Raw genomic sequence first — 20,801 nt, 5'->3', positions numbered from 1 at the left:
TGGCCACACCCACACTGTTGACATGAAGTACACATGGCCACACCCACACTGTTGACATGAAGTACACATGGCCACACCCACACTGTTGACATGAAGTACACATGGCCACACCCACACTGTTAACATGAAATACACATGGCCACACCCACAGTTAACATGAAGTACACATGGCCACACCCACACTGTTGACATGAAGTACACATGGCCACACCCACACTGTTAACATGAAATACACATGGCCACACCCACACTGTTGACATGAAATACACATGGCCACACCCACAGTTAACATGAAGTACACATGGCCACACTCACTCTATTGACGTGAACTGCACATAGTCAGATGTGCTGTACGTGCACATACTGGCAAGTATGCTAAACAAACACCAAGCCACACACTCTTCACCCACACCAAACCAGCAAGTAGCACTTTCATGGCATGGCTTCTGGAATACTGTATAGTATACATCTGCAACTCACATGACTACCATCTTGTGAAGGGACATTGTTAGTCGTCATTCTGTATCTGCCTTTTCAGATTGTCTTTGTACATCAACTTTAGATCTAGTGAGCAGGTAAGGGAAAAATAGCAGGTTTTTTTACATGATATTTAGTACTTGACCCTTTTGCATCTGGTAACACCTTTTTAAGTGTAATTTTTGCTATTTCCAGACAGTTTTAATCAACTTAGAATAGCCTTATGTGTTGAAGGGGTTATTGAAGGCTATATCCAAACTCTTCAAGTTTGCTAAGTTTATCCTAGACTGAGTAAAATAGTCTGGAGGTAAGAATAAAATGAAAAAGTTGGTACCAGGTTCAGTGGGTTAATCACTGAGCTCTATAGTATGGAAAGGCTGTCTCCCCCACTAACATGTGACTTTGGCCACCGTATTGAAACACCTGCACTCGTACCGTATAAGACAAAAACATATATATTCTTTATTTTTTTGCCTAGTTCAACGAATTAAATGGGGTACATTTAGCCAGTGAGTATGAAACAGCGCCATAGGTTGCTGCAGCGCGGAACTTACCCTTTATGGCACTGAGGCAGAGAGAGGTAATGGCAGAAAGGGAAGAGATAGTGTGGTATTAACGTTGAAATGATAGTGATGTTGAAGCTATTTTATGTTGAAATGGTGTGGTAAGTCCTTAGGTTATCCATGCCATGAAACTGAATGTACAAATTGATAAATGCCAGAAGATACATGGAAATATCTGCAAGAATGTGAACAGAAGAGAAGAGGACATGGAGAGAAAGACTGGAGATAAATGGGCCCCTTTTAGTCACCTCATGCATGCAGGGATACTGGGGAAGAATCTTCCCGCCCCACCCCAGGGGGCAGTAATGTTATAGAATTAGCAACAAGATATATTTCTTACTTGTAAAATGTAACGCCTTCTCTCTTCGATGAATTCCTGTGCCCATTTTTGTATGCATAAGCTGCACAAGGGACCATGGCACTATGTTTTCCAGAATCATCGGCTGCTGTGAACCAGGAAATCATTTACAACGCTGGGTGGTAACCTTATAACCAACAAACATGTGTTCCCTATGTGACAACAAGTGGGTTGGCGGAGGGTTAGTGCCCCTCCCCGGAAAGCAACTGACTAAAAATACGAGCAAGAAGCCTCGGACCAGGACTGACCAAAGGGTGACGACTAAGGACTGGACAAAGGATATGGTATGGATGGCTTCATGGAATGTAAGGGGTGCAAATGATGAGGTGAAAGAGAGAGAGAGATTGTTCAGGTGCTTGAGGTTGCAAAAGTGGATGTATGTGGATTAACTGAAACTAAATGGAAAGTGAGAGTGTGCTAGAATGAGAGCATGGATTGGGTATATGCACAGGAATAGGTGAGAATGAGAGGGCAAAAGGAGGAGTGTGTATTGTTGTGAGTAACAGATGGAAGGAGAATATAACTGAGTATGGATCAGTTGGCTCAAGGATTGTGTGGGTAAGTTTGAAAGTTGGACTACAAGTGTGGATAGTCATGTGCATGTATACGTCAACACAAGATCGTGCAAGTAGAGAGAGAGAAGAGTTCTGGACAAATGTGAAAGTGTGCATGGAAAAGCCTGAAAGGAATGAGAGTGTGTTTTTGACTGGAGATATGAATGGAAAAGTAGGGAATGTGAAGGTGGATGGAGTTGTTGGTGAGTGGGGTGTGCCTGCAGAGATGGATGAGAATGGCAGTGCTTTAGTGGACAAGTGTGCCGGGAGGGGGTGGGTGATAGCCAGTACCCTCTTTAGGCACAAAATGATCCATAGGTATACGTGGCGAATGATGAGAAGAGTGGGTGGTGAACTGAATGAATAGAAGGCAATGATTCATTATGTGTGTGTGGATGAAAGGATGAGAGGGTGTGTGATGGATGTAAGAGTATATAGAGGTTGGGGGATGGACTTTCTAACCACGAGCAAGTGGTGGTCAGAATCAAGGTACAAATGAAGTGGAGAAATAGAAGGGAAGGACAGGAGGAAGTAGCCCATACAAGGAGGGTGGAAAGGTTACAAGAGGATGGAAAAAAGGCAGAATATTAGAGGGAAGTGGAGGAACGATTGGGTAAATATGCATTGGAGCAGATGGGGGATGTTCCAAGTGTGCAAGATATTCACAGAAGAAATCTGTGCAGCATGTGAAGTGGTGTGTGGGGTGAAGAGAAGACAAAAGGGGGTGCAGGGAACAACATGGTGGAATGAAGAGGTGAAAGAGGCTGTGGTACAAAAGAAAGCATATAGTGGATGGATGAGAAACGGGCATGGAAGAAGTTGAGACAGAGGTGAAACGACAAGTAAGAGAAAGAAGAGAGTGGATGGGGAATTTGGAAGGAATTTGAGTGTAAAGTAGAGGGAACATAAGAAAATGTTCTGGAAAGAGGTAAAGAGAGTTAGGGTGGCAAAGAAGTTAGTTGGGGAGTGAAAGATAAAAATGGTAGATTACTAGTGGAGAAGGGAGAAAATGTAAGTAGATGGAGAGAATAAGAAATTGTTGAACATAGAGAATGAAAGTAATGCGAATGTAAGTGGCTGGGGAATAACTGGGAAGCAGAGGGATGTGAGAAGAGAGGAAGAAATCAGTAGGATGGAAGTTGTGGAAGCAATGAAGAAAGTTAATATGGGCAAAGCCCCAATAATTGATGGAGTGTGTGGTGAAATGCTGAAGCATGGGGGAGAGAGAGTGGTAGAATGGATGTGGAAGATGTGCAGATTGGCCTGGGAGGAAGGTAGAGTCCCAGGGGATTGGAAGTCAGGTATAATTATTCTCCAGTACAAATGAAAAAAGGAAAAAGTGTGTGGTAATCATAGGGGCATTTGTCTTAGTGTAACAGGAAAATTATATGACAGGATACTTATTGACAGAGTTAGGGGAATAACAGAGGAATTAGTTGGAGAAGACCAGGGATGTTTTAGGAAGGTAAGACATTGTGTAGATCAGATATTCATTCTTGGATCTTTAGTGGAAAAGTTTCTAGAGAAGGGAAAGAAGTATGCAGCCTTCATGGATTTGAAGAAAGCATATGACAGGGTGGATAGACAAGGATTGCGGAAAGTATTAAGAATATATGGAGTAGATGGGAAATTTTTGAATGCCGTGAAGAGTATATATGGGGGTGCTAAGGCTGCAGTGCGTGTGGGTAGGTAACTGAGTGAAATTTTCTGTTTGAAGGAGTGAAACAGGGATGTGTCATGTCTCCCTGGTTGTTCAGTCTGTATATGGATGGGGTTATAAATGATACAAGGTAGCGCAGTGGATGTTGGAGCGGCCCTGGTGAGAGAGGGCAGTGTTTGGAAACTCCCTGTACTGCTGTTTGCAGATGATACTGTAAGTGAAGACGAAGGGGAACTGCAAGGTTTGGTGGATGAGTTTGGGAGGATGTGTAAGAACGGAATCTAAAGGTGAATGTAGGGAAGAGTAAAGTTATGGTCTTCGAGAGAAGCGAAGTCAGTGAATGTACTGTGAGGTTGGATGAGGAGGAAATGGAAAAAGTGCGTTTAAGTACTTGGGTAGTGTGATGAGAAAGGATGGAAGTTTAGAAGGTGAAGTGCTTGATAGGGTACAACAAGAAATAAATGTCGCTGGTTCCTGTAGGACTGATAAGCAACAGTGAAGTGAGCATGGAAGTGAAAAAGTTACTGCATTATGGAAGTAAAGGTTGGACCTTGTTGGAGGGACAGAAGTCAAGACAGAGAGCAGTGGAAATGAGTTATTTGTGAGGAACATGTGGAGTCACATTGTGAGACAGACTGACAAATGAAGTGAAGGAGCGATGTCGATGTGGTGTGGATGTGATGGGAAGCGTTAGGAGAAACACACTGAGGTGGTTTGGCTATGTGGAGAGGATGGAGAGTGAGAGACTGACGAGGAGAGTGTATGTGAGTGAGGTGGAGGGGAGAGATGGAGGGGGGGCCAAGGATGAGATGGAGTGAAGTTTATGAGGGAGGGGTGTGTGTGCTGGGAGCAGGGCGGTGAAATGGCCGGGAACAGGGCTACATGGAGGCAATTTGTTTGTGGCCACCCCTTACGGGATTAAGGCGTCTGGCAATAGATAGACAGATAGATCGGCTGCTTTCAAAAATCCACTGAACAGCTCGGTACAAAAAACCCGGGCATCAGGCGTGGTGGAAACATGGCTGCCGCTACAGTTACGCGGCACTATCCATGAGAAACCCTTTTCATATTATGGAGCTCAGTGCATCTATGTCGATATTGAAGACCTAAGAAACAAACTAAAGGATGTTAATGAATAGCCTGATAATCAATCGTTAAGGAACCATAGCTTTCCTTAATCCATTCAGTGCCGTACTATTCAAACGGCCTAAAATTGCCATCTATTTTGCATGCTTAGCGAAGGCACTATAGCAATAGTCACGAAGAGGTGCTGTGAAAGAATGTAGTGTAGAGCTGTAGTATAATTTTTACGAGAATGGGCTTCGTACGTAACACTTCCTTTGCGAATTATCCAATATATTGCACCTTAGTATTGGCATGTAGGTAGTAAGAATAAAACCAGAGGGGAGGCTTCGTACTCAGTATCTATTTCTTTGCGAATTATTTTATACATTGCACCCCAGTATCGTACGTCTGTTACTAATACTAACTATGTCAATCTGAAAGTGTGAAATGCAAAATAAATGGCAAAGGAAGAGGTGCGTCGAAACAATCTAATTATGAGGGCCAGTGAAACTTCGTGTATGCTACGTGACTCGTCCTTAGCGAGTAATTTTCCACATCCCCCCCCCCCCAGCTTTGGGGAGACTTCAAACGGGGGGGGAGGATTAGATGTGGCCTTCACCCTTCAGTCTGATTATTTTTTTTCTATACACTTTCCAGACGATTTTTATTAAGTAATGGAGAGATTTTTGGAGAGGGAGATTTTGGAGACATTTCTAGGGGTCGTTTGAGAGAGGGGAGGAGGGGACAATTATTTAGTAGTAATTTGGTAGTGGCTGTGTGTGTGTGTGAAGAGGGAGAGTAGTGATAATCATAGATAATTACTGCCACTACTGGTATACTGTCGTTTGTGATAATGTTAACCAACATACTCCCGTGTTAATCTGTGGTCACAGCTCAGCATTGAAGATGGAGAGATGGAAATTTTGCGCCAAGTTAAAGTGAGTGGAGTAATACGTACGATCTTACTTAGCTCTGAATAGGCTTTTTGAAAAGATTTTTCGAACTCAAAAAAATGCTGGAGTGGGATGCCGTCACGTGATGGCACCGATGTCTTGATATATCGGTGAAGCTGCCTGGAAACACAAACATACTTCCATTTTCACTTTTGTCTTCCTGCTTTGTTATCCTTCAGCTCATAAATTAGATACCAATGTCACAGTCATAGCCGGCTCCATAACAGCTTTAAAAGGTCCGTTAGGTCTGTTGCTGTTTGCTATCCTTAGTGCTCCTTTGTACTCAGTTCTCTCCCTGCCTCTCAAAAGGAGGATGGTGGACGGCAGTACTTAGGCCTGCTATTCCCTCTTCACATTTCAGATGAGCCTCCTCCTCTTGCATCCTCCCCTTACTCCCGCACCGCCTCCCCCTCCTGCACCTCATCCTTCTCTCCCTTCTTCCCCTTCTCCTCTCCCTCCTAATCCTCATCCTCATCCTCTTTCCCCTCCCGCACTTCCGCCTCCACCTTTTCCCTTCCCCCTCCTGCACTTCTCCTCCTTCCTCAGTAACATACTGGTGTATATTTTCTTTTTCAGAGGCTGGAAGTTACAATTGCATAACAGGATTAATAAATATTTTGCTGTCTTGATGTTACTTTCTTTTTCCTGTACTGTAGATGGTGTAAAAAAATAAAATCCTCCCCCTTAAAAGCAGGAGGAGAGGGGGTAACTGTGGGGGCTGGAGGAAAGGGTGAGAGCGAGGGTAGCTTGGAAGAGGGAGGGTGAGTGCGGGGGTAGATCAGGAGAGAGGGGGTGAGTGCGGGGGTAACTTGGAAGAGGGGGGGTGAGTGCGGGGGTAACTCGAGTGAGGGAGGGTGAGTGCGGGGGTAGCTCTAGAAGAGGGAGGGTGAGTGCGGGAGTATCTTGGAAGAGGGGGGGTGAGTGCGGGGGTAGATCAGGAGAGGGGGGGTGAGTGCGGGGGTAACTCGAGTGAGGGAGGGTGAGTGCGGGGGTAGCTCTAGAAGAGGAAGGGTAAGTGCGGGAGTATCTTGGAAGAGGGGGGGTAAGTGCGGGGGTAGATCAGGAGAGGGGGGGTGAGTGCGGGGGTTGATCAGGAGAGGGGGGGTGAGTGCGGGGGTAGTTTGGGAGAGGGAGGGTGAGTGCGGGGGTATCTCAGGAGAGGGAGGGTGAGTGCGGGGGTTGCTCGAGTTGAGGGAGGGTGAGTGCGGGGGTAGTTCGGGAGAGGGAGGGTCAGTGCGGGGGTAGCTAGAGAGAGGGAGGGTGAGTGCGGGGGTAGCTAGAGAGAGGGAGGGTGAGTGCGGGGGTAGCTAGAGAGAGAGGGAGTGCGGGTATGGAAAGGCCTTCTCCGTCGCGAGCGTATGATTGTGGCCGCCATATTGAATCACCTACACACGTCGCTTATAATACAAAAACAGGAATGGGTTGTGACTTTTTTTCGGCCTATTTCAACGAATTATATGGGGCACATTTAGCCAATGAGTATAAAACATCGCCATAGGTTGCTGCAGTGCAGAATTTACCCTTTACGGCACTACGACTGAGAAAGATAATGGCAAAAGATTGTGTGGTATTAACGTTGAAATGATAGTGATGTTGAAGCTATTTTACGTCGAAGTAACGGTGTTGAAATGGTGTGGTAAGTCCTTAGGCTATCCATGCCATGAAACCGAATGTCCAAATTAATAAAGGCCGAAAAAACATAGAAATATCTGCAAAAGTGTGAACAGAAGGAATGTAGGACGTTTCGGCCATGGGCCACCACCCAAGGACGCTATAAAGTGTGAATTGTTGTGCAACTTACCTATGCCCAAAACGTCCTAGGGTGGTGGCCCATGGCTCAAACGTCCGTGGCCGAAACATCCGAGCACGGAACAGAAAAGAAGAGGACATGGAGAGAAAGACTGGAGATAAATGGGCCCTTTTTAGTGGCCTGTTATGCAGGGATACTGAGGAAGAATCTTCCCGCCCCACCCCAGGGATGTTACAGAATTTGCACCAAGATATAGTTCTTACTTGTGAAATGTAAAGCCATCTCTCTTCGATGAATTCCTGTGCGCATTTTTGTATCCGAAAGCTGCACAGTGGACCATGGCACTGTCCCGGAATCATCAGGTGCTTTCAAAAACTCACAGAGCAGGCCAACGGTAAGAGCTCAATGGTTGCGACGAAATATCGAATCGGCGGTAACTTACCGAATCAGCACCTTTGTTATTAGTAAAGATTTTTTTTTTTTACAGAATTCAAGATAATTGTGTATGAACCTATACGGTGATAAAGATATTATTTTTATTAAAAGTTCCGATTCGGTATTTCATCCGTTAAAAACGAGGGAAATTCAAAGCTGTCTGTATAAGCTACTTTGATTCAAAGTGTTAAACAAGATGAAAATGTGCTACCATACGTTGATGAATCACATGAAGCTCAAACAAAAATCACTATAGCTGTACACTTTACTAACTGGAAATTGTATTAATTATAGATTGCGCTTCATAGGATTCGCAAGAGTACCTGCTTCTGCGTAAGACCTGTTTATTTTGACAATTTGTTTTGCTAGAGTAAAAAGAGGTTTAGAAATGAAGTGCACCCAATCAGCTTAATAGCTTCAGTTCGATGACGTTTTGCTACCCTACCAGCCCGTACCCCCCACCCCCCAATAGTTAACCTCTCCACTATGATGACTAATGGTAGAGTGACGTCTTCATGTGGTGGCACCGATACTACCAGGGGGTGGAGCTGTGTGGTTATACCGTCAATTTCCTTCCCTATCCCTTCAAAGGGAGCATGGTGGACTGCAGGTCAGTTTTAGCCTGTGGTCCACAGGTTTATGTTCCCTGAAAATAACACTAATTGTATTATTATTATTTACTTGCAGACTATAATACTTTTACTCTCACGAGTCTAGACTACCTCACCACAACCTACAGTGGTGGTGGTGGTGGTGGTAATAATAATGATGACGCTTGCCTAGAACGAGAGTTTCAAACTGCAGGAGTTAGGGCCTCTGTTAACCCCTTCCTTAACAAAAGGCTTTTCCAAGGTTACAGACATCATCTGGTGTGGTTTGAAGAAAATAAAAAATAAGTAGCTTAGTGACAGTGTTAAGAGCACCCCCTTCCACACTAAAGGGCCTAACATTCTCCATCAAATCTTTTCAGCAAACTTTATTTTGGCCATGAGGAGAGGATGGAGAAAGAGGCTGACTAGAAGAGTGTATGTGAGTGAAGTGGAGGGGGAGAGGAGGAAAGGGTGACCATGAATATGATAGAAGGATTAAGTGGAGAGGTATACGACAAGAGGGACTGAGCTGGAGAGAGGGCAGCAAAATGGCAGGGGACTGGGAGACATGGAGGCAATTTGTTTGTGACCACCCCTTATAGGATTACGGTGTCTAGCAACAGATATATAAATTCAGTTTTCCTTGCTGAAAAAATTAACCATCCTAAAGAAACCCTTTCCCATACTGAACACAGAAGCAAAAGTTGGGCCAAGTTAGGAAGTAGTAATACAGTAGTTGCTGCCGCCTAACTTCATTTGAAATGTGAACCCAGTGGACCACAGGCTTAGATTTATCATCCTGCAATCCATCCTTGTTTTGGGGGATAGGGCAGTAGCTGAGGGGTGTTTGTATATCCAGGCAGTTGAGCCACCTGGTTATGCCTGGGCCATCACATGAAGGTGGCTCTCTCCAACATCCCCCAGTAACTAAGAATTAAATCTGCAGAAAGGACAGCCTACAACCTTACCATATACCTTTCTGCAAAAATACAGGGCGCTTCATAAACAGCACTCCACCAGAAACTCACTGGCGGCATCCTGAGTTGTGGGGATGGGTCAGTCCAGTGGGTGTGGGGGTGGCTGTGGGTGTAGGAAATGAATGACTATGCAGTGAAGAGTGATAAAGGGGACTGAGTCATACCAGCAGCAAACATCAAACCTCCCAGCAAAGTAGACGAGGATCTATCTATTTATCTTTCTATAGCCCGACGCCCTAATCCCACAAAGGGTGGCCACATACAAAATGCCTCCAAGTCGCTCTGTCACCCACCATTTGACTGCCCTCCCCCCTCCCTCATATACCTCTCAATTCCATCCCTCCACCTCATCCTCGGTCTTCCCCTCCCTCTCCCACCCTCCACTTCACCCACATACACCCTCTTGGTCAGTCTTTCATTCTCCATTCTCTCCACATGTCCAGTTGAGGAGCATTATATAATCACCCTCTATATTTTAATCACGAGAAACATCATCAAGACCTACTGTTTCTTCTTTTTTTTTTACAGGAAGGAGATGGAACAGCGAGTACAAATGCTTCCCATGACTTGTATTCTTCCCGCACCCAAAAGCCTACCCAAGCAATCAGAGGAAACTGAAGCCAAGTTTATCTAAGTTTATATTCGAGGGCAAACAGAACCATGGGGGTATTTGTTTTCCTAGTCAAATGCATTATTATTATTTTACACATGGACTTTCACATCAAATACAGTACATAATGGGCCTACTAGAGTCTATACAAACATCACTGGTGCCAAATACTGAGTAGAAAGGTTACATACACACAGACACAGACACAGACACACACACACACACACACACACACACACACACACACACACACACACACACACACCATCACTGGCATTTTCTGGTGGCAGGAATCATACTAAAGCAGCGGAGAGGAAGTACAGGCTAGAAAATGTTTGTGCTTTGTCTTTCTACTCAAAATCATGTACAGCCATGTTTGTTGTCAATCCTTTGCCAGCATTGTGTTCTACCTTCCATAATTCTCAATCCTTCTTATACCAGGGAATATTCTTCCTTCTCATACCCTTCTGTTGTGTACTTCATATAGTCATCACATAAAAACAAATCATGTAACACCTTCTCCAGTCACAGCCAGCAAAGAAGTGTCAGCAAACTTGTGCACATGGCTGTACATATTCAACACATAACAGAAATATGAAAAATTCATCATTTATGCTTTTTTTTTTTTTTTTCTTAAAGCTTCTTAACCTCTTTAATTTGATGACATATTCTTTACTTCATTCTTGCTACCTCCAGATTATTTTATTTAGCATATGGGAGACTTTCCACACAAAGAGAATGACATAAATTTCAATACAAAATTTTTTACATGTTTGGGATGTTGCAGGAATAAACCAAATGAATACATCACCTTATTCAAGGGGTTAAAACTTCTCCAAGAACTACAAGCCATTATCAATCAAACTCCATTATTATTATTATTATTGTGAGCTCAGTAAAAAACACAACACCTCACATACAGTATAATATATATTGCTATGACAGGAATTCAATGCCTTCTGCACTCCTGGCCAAATACAAGACTGAGGGCCATAAATAAGTGGAATAGGAGGCTTTGTAGCACCTCTTACTTAGAGATTTATCTTGCCTATTACACCCTAATATTCTCTTCTATGTTGTATATTACACCTTAACACTCTCTTGTATCTATTTCTGGTATTTCATTTCAATATCAACAAAGACTGCATTAGTATAAAACAAGAGGATGCTGGGGTGTAACTGGCAGAATAAAATACAAAGGAAGACGTGTTATAAAATGTCCAAATCCACTAAAAACCCAACTCTAAGTCATTCTTCTTCACTGTCAGGTTTAATCATCTTTTCAGTACAAATTTCTTTACTTTTGCTGCCACCGGACAAATTCTTTTACTGCATATATGACGTCTCCTAATAAAGAGACAGGATACTATTTCTTGTTACACTGTTATAACAAGGAAAAAGGCGTAAAAAAGTGGAAAAGATCACTAACTAGATAAATGGGAGAGGAGAGAGAGGCCAGAATAGAGCCCATATAGAAGGTGGCAGCATAAACAAATCAATTCACCTTGTATGTGACCTCTCATAATGAGGGAACAGATTAACATTTCTCGCTATAAAAATAAAAACTCGACCAACATTAATTCCGTCACTATCGGTGATGCCCATAAACGTAAACATGACTTAGAGGCCGGTCAAAAGAGCACACACAAACTCAAACCCTTCTATCTCATGATGTATTTTTTTGTACAGTATATTTTTTCATGTATTCTTTGTACCTCCAGATGCTTTTATTCAAATACAGGAAAGGCCTCTCATAAGCCTATTAGCAGATACTACAGCCTCTGTCTGTCTTTCCTGCTTCTCTTTCATCATTGGATTCACAGACACCAGAATATGGCATGGACTGGGGTACGTATAATTATCAGCTATCTGTGGGTGATAATATTCACCTTTGTCCACTGCATCCTATTCAAACATCTATGAATCCAAGCATGAGAAAGAGGAAGAAAAAGATATGGAAGCTTTATATCTGACCCTCCCCATTTGAAAATTCGCTCCTCCCCCCAAAAAAGTCCAGACAATACGTGTCATTGGAGTGAAGTGGTTAACCCTTTACTTTTTTTTTTTTTTTCTTAAACTCAGCTTTGCGATGGATACAGCCTTCATTTATCCATTCTGTACAAGCCACCTCCCTTTCAATCATGAACATAGTTTGTTCTTGCTACATGATCATTCAGTTCTACTCTGGAGACCATTATACAACACTAGTTAAAATTTCACATTATAAACATGGAAAAAAAGGGCAAAGCAATGTGGTACGGTACTGGTATCTTAAACCCTCCTTCAAGTGTATTCCCATCAGCATTGGACTCTCTAATGGTGTATTTTCTCAAATGGCATGATAATATACCTGACATTATATATATATGTATATCTCTCTCTCTCTCTCTCTCTCTATATATATATAGTAGTTGGTGCAGGCACTCACCATCCACTCACTCAATGTTGTGCTGCTCTCAGATGCCTGCCCTTTCCTCTCTTCCTTCTTTCCATTCTTTCTCTTGTCTTTCTTTCCTTCATTCTTTGCTCTTCCTTCTGTCTATGGGTGACTCTACACTGACTGACATGCCAAATGGTTTCCTGTACACCAGGAAATTATTTACTATGCTGGGTGGTAACCATACAGCCAAATTATCACGCCTGGTGGTTTAGTGGGCAATTAAAGCGCTCTAATTGGATGGAGCCAGTACAGATTTATATCCAAGACATGGTTGGGGTTTATTGTTCGTGTAATGCCACTCAGGGATGAGCGAGGCCAGTCACTCACAACTTAAATGTCAGAACCAACTTGCTTAGCCCTGGGCTCCTACGATCCTCATGGGGGAACACAGGGTTGGATGATGATGATGATGACAATATATATACAGTAATCCCTTTATTACCCAGACGCCCCAAAACCAGACACCCCACTACCCGGACATTATTGATCTGGGCCTTTGGAACCCCCAAATGGCCAAAAAATGAAAAAAATCCAAGAAAAAAATCTGAATTTTCCCTCACCCATAATTTGAACTTGGCGCACAGTGCCGAACAGCTGTGTTTATGTGCGCCCCTTGCTTCCCCCTCCCCAGTTACCACCTACCTACCATCCTGACTAGACACTCATCGGAACAGATGCTACATGTGCTCGTCTTTGTGAATAAACATTGAATAAACTCCAATACTTCGCCACTAGACCACATGGGAATTTACAGTGTTGTGGTGTTAAGAAATTAAAATTTAGATTGCAAAGGATTACCGGTAAGTGTGGAGTGCAAACTGGCAGCTGAAACTGGCATGGTGCAATGGAGAACAGAATGTGTAGTGTTAAACAAGTATAACTCACAGTACGAAGAATTAGTGTAGCACAACATTGGATTACTGTACGAGTTTCAAGAGCATTTTCACCACTGCCAGAGCCTTACAGGAGGCAGCCATGGGCGTGCTGTAAGTACCCTGTACACTGCTTAATATTTTCCATACTCACTTCTAATTCCTCATTCTCTGGTTCCTTTTCATTGATTTCATGCTTTATGTCCCTTATTTGTGTGAATAGGGCCTTATAATAGGTGCTATGCATGTCCAGTAGGGAGTTATTTAGGTAGCTTTCAAAGTTAGGCTGGGTTCGGATCAATAAGTACCAGTCTAGGAGGCAGGGTCCCAGTATCCGGACAAATCCACTTCCTGGATGATGCCTTTGGCTATATTACATCAGATATTGGGAAGATTACTGCACAGTACAGTATGTATGTATGTATGTGTATATATATATATATATATATATATATATATACAGTATATATATATATATATATATATATATATATATATATATATATATATATATATATATATATATATATGGAGCCTCTGTGGTACAGTGGTAGTGTGTGTGTTTTGTACACGGGTGAGCCAGGGTGTCCGCCAATGCAGTACGTGGCGTGAAGAATGCTCCCAAAGTTTATTACCCTGGCGGGGCGTGAACCCTCGTTCTCCAGTGTACGAAAATGCACACTTTACCACCGTACCACAGAGGCTCTCTCTCTATATATATATAATTCATTCACTCATTCTTCATCTAATCCAGTGTAAAGATAGACAGATAGATAGATAGACAGACAGATAGACAAAGAGATAGACAAATAGATATGTAAAACAAAGTAATATTAGTGTGCCATATGAAGAAACCTGGTCATTAAAATATGCTACCTTCTGAGCCACCAAGAATACAAAGCTGTGTCTCTAGTGTGTGCAACATTTGAGCGGCCACATCAGGCTGGTCACCACACAGTACATATATATTACAAACAAAGCACAGTGTAACACAATTGGTTTTCACAAAAGTTGCCTGCACCACATCTAATGGCTAAGAATGCCTTTGGACAGAATACTCCAACACTTGGCTAGTTTCTGTAACACTTGCACCTGTACTATCTGTTTGCTAGGGTGGCTCTAGGGAACCTCTTCCCTTAATGATTTATTTTGCACAGTACACTTAAATATCCTCTCTTTTGCATTCTATCAATACCTTTTTTGCATCCTATCAATATCCCTTTACCATTCTACTATTATTTCTTCTGCACTCCATTGACACCTGTCTGGGCATTCTATTGATCTCTCTTTTGAATACTATTGGCATTTCTTTAATGTCAACACAGTGCACATAAATATCATAGTAGTAGCAGTGGTTGTAACCTCAGGCTCATCTGGATGAGAACATGGTGGACTGCAGGTTGAAGATGCCCTGTACCTTGCTGTCCACCATCCTTATTTGGGGGGATAAGAAGTTGAGAGACATTTGTAGAAACTGGCAGCGATATTCCCCACATGTATCCATGCCACCACACGAAGGCATCCCTCACCAGCACCGCACATGTATCGGTAAAGACGGAATCAACATGACTTAAGCAGGAATAAGTCACAAGGAAAAAGGTGCCATAAAGCCTGCCCAAGCCTAAACAAACAGCATCCTTGCAACCAGTTTTCACATGACCATTTTCCCACTCACTCAGTATCACATGTCCATGCCCACAACACTGACACTGTGGTATGGAGTATAGACTTATGGACAGTTCAAATTTCAGTTAAGGTACAGCATTATGTAGGGTATAGTAATTATCTTCTTTGTGCCTTAGTAAACTGAGCAAATCTTTCAGTATCTCCACACTCACCTTCAAAACTATCTTTAAAAAATAATAATAATAATAGCTTCTGCTGTTCACTGAGCACTTCACTGCTCAACACTTGAGTTTAGCCGTCCCATGCACCAGTTGCCGATCTTTAACTTCATTGGCCTGTGATTCGCTGGACCAGAGATGGGAAACCCTGTTAGGCTTTTTTTGTTTTTTTTGTTTTTTAATTCTGGCCTGGGATGGTGAGAAGCCAACTGATTTTTTTTTTTATTATGGTCTGGGATGATGAACCCAGCTTTTTTTTTCTTCTCAAGTGGTTTCTTTTTTTCCTACTGTGGTCTAGGAAGATTATGACAGCCTAGCGATTGTTTTTGTCTACAATGATCTGATATGATGAGGAACCCATTATGGTCTGGGATGATTAGGAACCTTGTATTTTTTCTTTTTTCTATTATGGTCTGGGACTACCTGGTTTTCCCACTCAACTGTCGGGTGAAGTACCAGCAGGTGAAGTACATATTTGGCAATGGTTCAGCTTTCTTGTGATCTTTCAGGACTAATGATTAAACCCAACACGACGACATCATTCTATTCTAGCCATCGCCAGAGAAGTTTCTTCAGCTAAGATGCCTCGTTGTGATGGGATCAAACACACTTTCAATATGAGGACACTATTTTTGTCCTACTCTTTTCCTTGGCTTAGGTGCCTCATAATGATGGTGTTATACATGATCTCCCAAGAAAAACAGCATCTGGTTACCAAACATTCATGTAGCACAAATATCGTCGGATCCACACAAGTGAGAGGTGAAGAAAGGTATTCAAATTAACGTCTCGTAAAGATAAATTGCATTAAGCGCACCACTCGACTATAGCATGTTTGTTCTAATCTGACAAAGTTCCAAAGCCCATTTCAGCTCAACTAATTGCCAAGTGTAGTCAAACTGGAGAGTTAATTTGACTAGTGACCATGAAGACTCATTCCTGTCTCATATCTATGGCTCATTGAAATTCATGCAGTCATGACTTGGTATTCAAGCTGTGGGAGTGTCTCAGTTCAGTCAGATGAAAACAAACTGGCTATAGGCACTTTTATTTCTGCAGCATTTCCAGAACTTATTAGGCTGATTACGAGCCTGTGTGTCCTTGACTTGCACTTCTTAACAAAGCTGTCAGTTCTCATTATATGCTGCCAATGTACTTCACAAAACCATAACTTTTTCACCATACAGTAAGTTCTCGTCATTTGCTGGATGTGTTCTTGCTATAAGCTGGTATATTGTAATTCCTCATTATGCTCTCATTCTTGCTATATGCTGATACAGGGTCTCCTTACATGCTGGCATACGCTCTTGCTCTGCACTGATATAAGTTATTATATGCAGGTATAAGCTCTTGTTAAATGTTGGTAATATATTCCAAAACACCACAACTTTGTCCACACAACTAGTACTGTCACCTGGGGTACAACCATGTACAGTAGTTGGTTTGTTTTCACCTGATAAAGATGCCTAACCCCTCCCAGCTTATACGATGGCCAAGTGTACTCAGACTGTAAGGTTGATGTGGCCGGTAACCAAGGAGGCTCATTCCTGCCTCATAATTAAGGTTCATTGAATTTCAGTCAACCACAAGTTATTATTCAAGTTGTTGAAGTTATCCAGTTCCTTATGATGAAAACAAACCAACTATAACAAACCAGCTTTACAGGTAACTAAGAAACTTTAACCCTCTTGAATATATTGGTGTCCTTTTTTAATTTATTCCCATTACTTAAGATGAATTTACTCAGCAAAGGAGTTGCTCTTCAAACTGAAGGTATAGTATATAACCTTCATTAACCTCTTCATTATGAGAGGCTTTTCTTAAGTTGAATCAAACTGTTTGGAAATAGAGAACAGTAGAAGTAGCAGCCCCATGCTCATATAAAACATGAACCTGGCACACTGCAGGCTGAAGCTGGCCTTTTCCAACAGTTTACCATCCATCCCTGTTTCCAGGGAAAGGGAGAGTGAGAGGCCTTTCCTAAGTCAAATAAAACTGTTCAGAAATAGCAATAGTAGTAGTTGCAGCCCCAGACTCATCTAAAACATGAACCCAGTGGACTGCAGGCTGAAGTTGCCCTTCTCTGGCAGTCCACCATCCCTTATTTGGGGGACTAGATGAGAGATGAGAGAGATTTGTACAAATGGGCAGCAGAGCAGCCTGGCTATATCAGTGCTATCACATGAAGGCTCCTCTCTGCAGCAGAGGTAAACTATAAAGACATCACTAGAGCCATGGAATTAACAGGTAGTTATTGTAAATGGACCCAACTCCTCAACTCTGATGACATGATTTTATAATCTATTCTTCCTGTCACCACACAATTCTGTTCAACCTGGGACTGACCTCTAGCAGCAAAGAGGTTAATGAACGCTATATGTAATCCATCGAATTTGAAAAGTCTGTCCTGTGCGGAATAAAACTGTCCAATGATAGGATCGATAACTTAACAAATACGTTACTGAAGTGAGGGGTTAACAGCAAAAAAGAATGTTAAAAATAAGGTGACATTTACAGTAACAGGAATCTGTGTGAGGAGGGATGCCTTCTTGTGGTGGCACTGGAATAAACAAGTGGCTCTGCTGCCTGGTAATACAGATGTCCCTGAACACTCATCCTATTCCCCAAAAGCTGGACAGTGGACTGAAGGAGAATGATAACTTCAGCCTGCAGTTCACTGGGCTCATGGTTCCGATGGATTCAGGGCTACAACAACAACATAACGAGAACTGTTTGTATGTGCCTGTATGTCTTTTTCACCACAACCAAAGAGTGTAAAACATCCTATATTCTTCACTTCAACACTCTTCAAAAGCTCTGTCCAATTACTGTTTCTGTACTGTATTTTCCTTGCATACCACCACAAACCAGCACATTCCTTTGGGATTTGCAACATGTATGCTTCAGAAATCACAGTAGAAAATATCAAGGTCTTTTGTTCCTTAAATCAGTGTTTCTGGTTTCCTGTTGACACCTCAAGGTGCAGTCAAGTCTCTTCTTCTCAGGACATACAATGCAAAATGGACAACTCTTGAATCAATACCTTAAGAATCATGTGCCTCACTGCTATAAGTTCTTTGTCTCTAAAATCCTTACCAAATACTATGAACAGACTCACTCCATTGCTGAATTTTCTACACTCCACATACTCAGTACAAACATCAGATATATATTTACAATATATATATTTACAGCATACATATATCGGTACGTTCTCTATGCGCTTATAAACTTTCCTGTCCTTTCTTTACACTAGCTTAATACAGTATATCTAGAAGTAAAGCTTCCCTTGGCGAGATTATCACACAGAATTAGTTCACTATCTTACCACTGAGGTCTGAAAAATGTCTGTACAAAAAAGGGGAGTGAGACTGATAGCAAAAAGCATGTGGGAAAAGTCAGCACAGTGAATAAAATCTTACAGGCATAGTATCAAAACTGAGTGTGTAAAGGTGGAGGCAATCCACTGATATCTTACAATTATCAACCTTTTCTATCTGGGTGACATCCTTTTGAGTTTACCTGTGCTACTGCCAGGTGATTTTTTTCAATTTAGGAAAGGCCTCTCATACTGAAGGAGTATATTATGGCTATATTCAAACCCCCCAGCACAAAAAGTCTATCCTAAGCTGAATAAAATCACCCACAGATGCTAAGATTTTAATGACAAAGACCACCTCCAGGTTAAATGGGTAGATGGAACACCTGTACAGTTAGATGTGACCAGACAGCATCCCACATCACTGGATACAGTCAGCAATAAAGAAAGATCGGACTTGCTCTACCATAATCACAAACCTTAGAAACTGATGTAAAAAATTTGTGCATTTGTCCACATCTCTGAGGTGATATTTTATGATTATTAATGGAACACCTGTGAATTTAGATAGATCAACCTGTATCCCACATTACGGAACACAATCAGCAATGATACACAAAGGCCAGACTTGCTTTGTCATTATTGCAGACTTCAGAAATTGCCATCAAACTCTAGTGGTCTGGCCACACCTTCAAACACCCAGTTTTAACAATGCCCCTTAGGGTTGTATCCGTTTAGGTTAACCCTCTCAATCCCATGACATATTTTTATATTTTATTTTTGTTACCATCCAACAGTTTTAACAGAGGCCAATTCTATTAGAGGGTTAATGTAGGATATATGTAACTACTCTCGTTCAAACAGTCTACCCGGAAAAAAAAAAAAAGGTGAAAGCAAGAATAAAACTGCTACCACCAGAAAATCTGACTCAACATAGGACAGAAAACTACTGTATTAGTAATGGAGTTAATGAAGGCAACATGTAACCCATACAGTTTGTAAAGTCTACCCTAAACTGGAGGGGGGGAGGAATCACGTGATAGAAATAACTAAATATAAAATATGTCATTGGATTGGAGTTATATTGCCCCCAGCACCATTTTCTTAGTACTTTATTTAGGCATGTGGCATTTCAATATTCTCCTTTATGTTACTGGTGTGATATACTTTAGTAATAGTAGTATCTGATGCCCCAGGTTCATCTGAAATTGAACCCAGTGGACTGCAGGATGAAATTCCCCTCCTCCTGCCGTCCACCATCCTCTTTTGGGAGGACTGGGAAGGAAATGAGAGATGTCTGTATAACTGGGAGGTGAAGCCACCCATTTATATGTGCCACCGGGTGAAGGCCTCCCTCTCCAGCACCAAAATATGTTGGAGGATCCTAATTAATACAAAAGAGAACTGAAATGCAAGGTATGCAGAATAAATGGCTAAGGAAGTGGTGTTGGAAAGCCTCCTAAACTGTCCAGCATACAACCCTCAGCATAATTCCATACCAATAACTACATAAACAAAAGCTAAATTTGGTCATACTTTGAACTGACAATTTCACATCTTACACACCGGTATCTTTACTGGGGGGAAAACAAAAAAAAAATTCCTGATTTTTACAACCCCACATACATACATACATACACCAACACATTTACTGTTCCCCTTAAAAATGTCACAGAAAGGCCAATTTCCATTGAATACACTATGCGGTCGGAATTTCAGCTTTGCAGATATTACGTCTGCATGGTACAACGGCTGAGGAGGAAGTGGAAACAAAGGGAAGAATCTTGTCATATCACAGTCGAGGGCAGGAGTGCACTGGCCCAGAGGTGCAAGGGTAGGGAGAAGAGTGGGAATGGGGGAAGGAGGGAAGTGTTGGAGGGCAACAAAGCTATGGGTAGAGGCAGGGTTGTTATGATTTAAACTGAATTACTTAAATCATATGATTTAAATCATCAGTTTAAATAACACCTTTAAAAATCATGATCTAAATAAAAAAAATCACTTCTTTCCTCTACACTACGTGACAAGGAAAATGGTTTCCTGTTACCCACGGAACGATTTACTACGTTGGGTGGTATGCATGTAACCAAGACACCTGGACAACTAGCAGGTTTTGGCACTCCAACTGGATGAGGCCCAAAACAGTTTACATTCATGGGGAGGTTGGCTTAGTGTTCAAATAATGCCACTAAGTGGCAAGGCTAGTTACCCTTGCCTCAAATGTCAGGACTGAATAAAAATTCTAACTCTGAGCCTCTATACTCCCAATGGGGCTAAAAAGGATGAATATGGCTCATGTGGATATTATATAACTGTTTAACAGGTAACTTACTA

Source organism: Coenobita brevimanus, chromosome 42 (genome assembly GCF_032717465.1).
Source record: "Coenobita brevimanus isolate Jiangsu-jjx chromosome 42, ASM3271746v2, whole genome shotgun sequence".
NCBI lineage: Eukaryota > Metazoa > Arthropoda > Malacostraca > Decapoda > Coenobitidae > Coenobita > Coenobita brevimanus.
The sequence above is the reverse complement of the archived record's forward strand: the minus strand, read 5'-3'. Positions refer to the sequence as shown.